The sequence below is a fragment of the Chanodichthys erythropterus genome, chromosome 9 (genome assembly GCF_024489055.1).
Source record: "Chanodichthys erythropterus isolate Z2021 chromosome 9, ASM2448905v1, whole genome shotgun sequence".
NCBI lineage: Eukaryota > Metazoa > Chordata > Actinopteri > Cypriniformes > Xenocyprididae > Chanodichthys > Chanodichthys erythropterus.
This window is the reverse complement of record NC_090229.1, coordinates 23,695,578-23,701,805: the sequence shown is the minus strand read 5'-3', so window position 1 is coordinate 23,701,805 and position 6,228 is coordinate 23,695,578. Positions and strand designations below refer to the sequence as shown.

Sequence of the window (6,228 nt, the reverse complement as noted above, 5' to 3'; positions counted from 1 at the left end):
CTTTAGCACCTTTAAGGGATGTAGAATATAACTAGTTAAGTAATTTTTCATATTTCTTTTTGGGTTAATTAGCAGTCATATTATATTAATATGCAAATATGCAAGTCTAGATACCTGCAACAGTTAAATTTTTGGATTATATACCAGATTTTTGTATTATATACCAGAACCATTTTACAAATTTCCATAAAGAATGGAAATGTTTTGAAAGTGCTACATAAATCCTTAATGTTCTAAGGAACCTTTTAAATAATATTTTATTATTATTATTTATTATAATAAAAGTCTGCCTGATCTTATAATACTTTATTTGGGGATTTATAAAAACTGACAAGTTGTTTGAATTAGGTACTTTTATTTTTTTTTGACACCAATTTTATTGACAAATTGTTAGAGCATTGTCATTTTCCCCCTTCAACAGTGATTACAGTGTTGTACAGGTGCTGTACAATGAACTTCCAAGAATTTTAAGGATTTTTGGGGGGGTTTTGAAGGACTACAATCAGAGATTTTTTTCACAAATTACAGATATAAGGTATCCAAAATACAACGTCACAACCAAAATTACAACTTATTGAATAATATGTATTACACACAAAGTTTATAATGGCTATTATTGTTCAATAAACAATATTTTAAATTATAATGTTGGCGTACTTGGTATTGAGAAACGGTCTGATGGGGGTTTATAACTTCAGTAGAGGTTACATAGTTATGCCTATAGGTGGTGACAAGGGACTCACTTTAAGAGCGAGTTAGATTAATTTTGGAACAAAGCAAGGTTGTAAGGAAATTATTTTAACTTTGAACAACACCTTATAAGCCACAACTGATGAGCAATGCGGCTACGGGGTAAAGTTGAATCTGATGCTTCACTTCAAAGAGATCAATCCATTGACCAGCGCTGTCCCAGTCAAGGAAAATCCCCTTGAATTGAAAGAATTCTATGACAAAGATATTGCTTTCCTCATTCCTCAATGAATGAATATAAGATTGACATGAAGAATATAATACTTGAAAATACATGAGTAATATCATGCTCATAGCCATGCGAAATGGCTGTCACTATATCAGATGGGCTGCAGCATTAATTTTACGTGAAAAGATTGTATTTGTGCTTTTTATTTTAAAATTAAACACTAATTTCATTCATATATACAAAGTTTTTCAATAATTCAAGCACTTTTCAAGTACCTCTTCACAAATATTGCTGTTTTCAAAAAAAGTCAAATTCAAGTAGATTACTTCAAACCGAGAAAAAATAAATAAAAATAGAAACACAAAGTAAAGTAGTTCCAGTGATATATCTTTACAGTCCTCTGTGATGTCTCTATGTCCATCATTATGTGCATTTTGGTGTAACTGAGTGAGTGGCAGCTTCTCTCTGCAGATGATGAGGTTGTGGGGTGTGACATGATCTGTCTGGGTAGAAAAACACAACTGAGTTTAGAGTCACACTCTGCCCTTTGTTTAAGTAAAAGCAATTAGGCCAAAAGTAGCTGTTGTGAATGTTATTACAGTTAGTAATGTAAAAAAAGGAAAAATAAATTATAAAATATCAAGGAATTAGATTTCATGTTTTTGTAGACTGCGCATTTGTTAGCATAAACCCAAGTAATAACTGAAAAATCATAAATCCAGTATCACTGTCACTTACTTGCTTAGTGGAGAAGAGGAGAGAAGAATCATCAACTGAACCAAGCTTGTCACACTTACGTGTACCGTTTAAAAACTAAGAAAAAAATGACAGTATGTTTTCTAGGAAACCAGTTACAATCTGAAATTTAAAATGTATAGACATTTTAAGAAAGTTATCAAGTACCTGTTGAGAGTGTTGACCATCAGTGTAGTTAGATGGTTGAGTTCCAGAAAATCAATGTGATTGCTTTGAAGTAAGTTTTTGAAAGTTGCAGATTTAAAAAAACAAAAAGGTGAGTATGAAGAACCCCAAAATCTCCATTTCATCTTAAAAGGGTTCCTCACGCTCTCAGAAAAAAAGAAAAGCTGTCACTGTGGTACCTATTCATAGGGTACACCTTTGTACCTACACGGTGCATATTGCTATTTTAAAGGTACATATTAGTAGTGTACATGTTAGAACCTAAAAGGTACAAAAGTGTAACTTTTTTAAAAAGTGTAGCCCTTTGACAGCCTTTGTATCCTTTTTTTCTGAGAGTGCAGGATGATATGGTTTTAAACAGAACTATGTGTAAAGAACAATTAAAGAACATTCATTTATAGAGTGTGGTTTTGTGTTGCATCTTAAATTTGAGATCAAACTGTAGTGGACATTAGTAGCATATAAGATCTACAACTCAGGACCAGAGGTCAACAACAACAGCTTTTAATATCTAAACACAATGTAAACACACACCTCTGAGGACTTCACATCATTCAATCATGAGGTGACCCACTCTGCGTACCATACATCAGCTTTAGGTGTCTCATATGAATTTAGGTGAAAATATGAACATATTGACAGATTAATTTGAGACAATTAGGTGTCTTATATGAATTTTTATCACTTTAGAGGTCAACATTTTATTAATAATAATAATAGATTGCTTATGAACCAACCTGTATGATCTTCAGCATCTTCATTTTTCAGACTGAATTGTTCTGAAATACTTATGTCTTCAGTCTCCTCTTTTATAAATGCCATCTTGAAAACTTTCTTGTTCCTGCATGTTTGGACATTTTGTCATGTTTAATATGAGGAAAACAATCAACGGAAAGAAATATAAAATATAAACACAAAATGAATCTGTTACTCATGTGTGAATGTGCTTTACTCAAACAAATAACAAATGAACGAGCAATTTACTAGAGAAACTATCATGTTGCATGCAACGTCTTATAGTTCGGTTTTCAAGCACAAAAGTGAAACAATAAAATGGGATTAATGAAATAATTATTACTGAAGACACGATTTAGAAAAAGAAGAATTGAATGGCAAGAGAGAAAACGGCAGTTACTGAAAACTTAACTGCAAAGCGTTGCATATCACATTTACAAAATATTAATGCATTTAACGGTTTGTATCAATTTAAACGCACCAAATAAATAAGCGTTTAAAAACTCGAACCTTTGTTGAGCCAGAGAAGAACGGTCCAGACTTGTGATGTCAGAACACGCGACCAAAATAAAAGTCCCGTCCACAAATACTGCCTAAAATCGAAGCAAGCGTATAGGAATTTAGATAAAGACTACATACAAAAAATATGTCAAAGACATTCGTAGCGGAAATGTAAGGTGAATTGTTGAAATACGTATTTAAAAACAAATAGTTGTCAGCTAAAAAAAAAACTACCAATGATAGAGTGAGCACCATATCTGAAATGCTAGATTCTGTCTAAAGGCAAAATTTTGACCTTTTAGTGCAGAAACCCTTTATACCCCGATGACAACTGAGGACACTGAATAAAAGTCAACAATTATTTTCATGCAGTTATACAGGAGTGATCTGAACTTTAAGCGATAGAACATGCTTTTTTTATTACAACATTGAATGCCAAGTGAAAAAGCATAACAAAAAAAATAATATAAAAAAAAGCTATGGCAAGCCGTTTTAACATTTAATCCTTAACAATTATTTTCAGATAATAGTATCTATCCCATTCAGTACTAGTACTTATTTATTGGCTAGTGCTTATTCTTTAGTTACTAGTGATTATTCTTTAGGTAGGTGTACTTTTTAAAAAGATAGTTTATTCATTAGATACTGGAACTAGTGATGGGACGGTTGATACCGGGGCTCAGAGGCTCCGACGCAGTTTTCAAAGCACTATTGTATCACACACTGTACCGATGCTTGTATCAAATTGACAATACCACATGATTGATGACGTTTGAAGCTTCGAACGTCATGCAGTATTGGAAAGTCGAGACAGCTGGTTTGAAAAAATTGGTTCTTAACCTGATGCATCAAAGGAAAATGCATTTAATCATGTTTTATGATTTCGGTTTTATGGTAGGTCTAAGAGACCCTGAACAGAATATAAGGGTTAATCCACAATATTTCAACTAGCCTACTCATGTCAGTTATGATCATATCATTGTATATTTTATATTATTGATCAGTATGTGAATCCGTTGCAGGCTACACATGACACAAGTGGTGGTCTCATTGTCACAAATTAATTTAGATGACATTAGATCAGATTAGATAGAACTAAATCAAGACAAGAGATTCCGTATTTCACTTCCGAAGCTTTGGTCACATGCTTTTTCAAACCAGATCTGCTCCGCAATGATTTAGATATGGTGGAGAAAACAAGTCTGACCACCAGATGTCGCTAATGCGCACTGTGTTAAAAGCTTCGAGTAATAAACCGTTTTTCGGCCCAATTTGATGAAAGCCTCAAATGCTTCAAAAAGCCTCGTATTCCCATCACTAACTGGAACTCATTCATTAGATACTAGTACCTATTAAATAGACGCTAGTACTTATTCATTAGATACTAGTACATATGATATTAGTACTTAGTCATTAGATACTTATTAGGCACTCTTGCCTATTAAATTTCGGAGCCCGTAGGCTCATTATAAGGAGTGGGAAGCTTTAGATTCTAGAGTGCATTTGATTGGACAGAAAATCTGATGAGAAGCTGAAGTGCGGGGTGATGTCATTGATCCATATTGGTGGAAGTGAGGGATTGTAACATTTGAATGCATATATCTTCTAAAAGCAAATATATATATTATAAAACACACTAAAAAAACATAATTGCAACTTCACGAACACAAACGAGAAATTAAATATGTTCAGCACAGGCAAAGGCTGGATATCATTAGTTTATTGTCATATACAATGGATACGGAAAGTATTCAGACCCCCTTAAATTTTTCACTCTTTGTTATATTGCAGCCATTTGCTAAAATCATTTAAGTTCATTTTTTTCCTCATTAATGTACACACAGCACCCGATATTGACAGAAAAACAGAGAACTGTTGACATTTTTGCAGATTTATTAAAAAAGAAAAACTGAAATATCACATGATCCTTTAACTCAGGTGCTGTCCATTTCTTCTGATCATTCTTGAGATGGTTCTACACCTTCATTTGAGTCCAGCTGTGTTTGATTATACTGATTGGACTTGATTAGGAAAGCCACACACCTGTCTATATAAGACCTTACAGCTCACAGTGCATGTCAGAGCAAATGAGAATCATGAGGTCAAAGTAATGTTAATTTCGTCAGACGAGACAAGACGAAATATGTTCGTCAACGACCTTTTTTTTCATGCCTAAGACGAGACGATGACAAGACTGCACCACTGTCCAAAAACGCTGACTAAGACTAAATTAACATGCATTATTATTGACGAAAAAAGACGAGACGAAAATGTTTTGTATAAAATAAAAACTAAGATAAAATCTCTCTTCATTTTCGTCTACAATCGTCTCTGCTTTTTCATCAGCTGTTACGCCTTTAAAATAATCAGAACGAGTTTGCGGCGTCGCCCTGTTGCTCAAGTTGAGCCTCGTTGAAGCCTTGTTTACACTGCATGCGTGTGCGGCTCGTTACGGCTCCAGCAAGGTGTTTTTCCGTCCTCTGCGCGATGTCAACTCAAAGAAATTTCAAGTTTTTCAACTTCGAATCTCTTTTCGTCAGTTTCTAGTGATGTAAAATATGAGCGGGAGTTTACACAGGGTGATTATTTTGACTTTGTTTTGTATTTGAGCTGCGCGTCTTGGAGGTGAGGCGCCTATCTTTATCAAAGCGGCGCGTCGAGCCGCTTCTCAAATGCACCGCGGCGCGGCTGGTGTAAACACAAGCATTGACTAGAGTGGCCGTGTATCAGCTCTGGTAGCCGCATCGCAGCCATAACGAGCCGCACACGCGTGCAGTGTAAACGAGGCTTTACAGGTTTTATACGCCTGTGGCTGCAACACGAAACTGCTGAACACACAACACCCAAAGCGAACACGAGTGACGAGTGACGAACGACGACGACATACTAGCTTTTGAATTGTGTTGGTTAAAATAAAATACTCTTCAGAAGAGGTTAATCATTTGTGAATGTGTCTCCTAAATCAGAAATTGAAAACCAGACACGTTTAACATTTGCATTCAACAAAAATCTTTCAACAAATGTATTTCGTCAGGTAATTATGAAATTTAACCAATGTTTGAGATATGTGAAACACTTTTTTACTGAAATGTTTAATAATCTCAGTAATATTGTGTTATTTTAAAAAAAAGACTAAAATTTTTTGACTAAAA

The 6,228-nt window shown here is 34.4% G+C and overlaps 1 long non-coding RNA gene across 2 annotated transcripts; it reads right to left on the bottom strand.

Annotated features, from left to right (window-relative positions):
- Positions 1 to 357: 357 nt before the first annotated feature.
- LOC137027182 (uncharacterized) lies at positions 358 to 3,153 on the bottom strand. Of its 2 annotated transcripts, none has more exons than XR_010896005.1 (5): positions 3,086 to 3,153; positions 2,578 to 2,681; positions 1,823 to 1,885; positions 1,658 to 1,732; positions 358 to 1,422 (listed from the first exon to the last, which is right to left on the bottom strand). It is a non-coding gene; the product is annotated as an uncharacterized lncRNA (long non-coding RNA). The 2 variants fall into 2 exon arrangements; XR_010896006.1 differs by adding an exon at positions 2,375 to 2,433 and having other exon boundaries at positions 2,578 to 3,141.
- Positions 3,154 to 6,228: the final 3,075 nt, after the last annotated feature.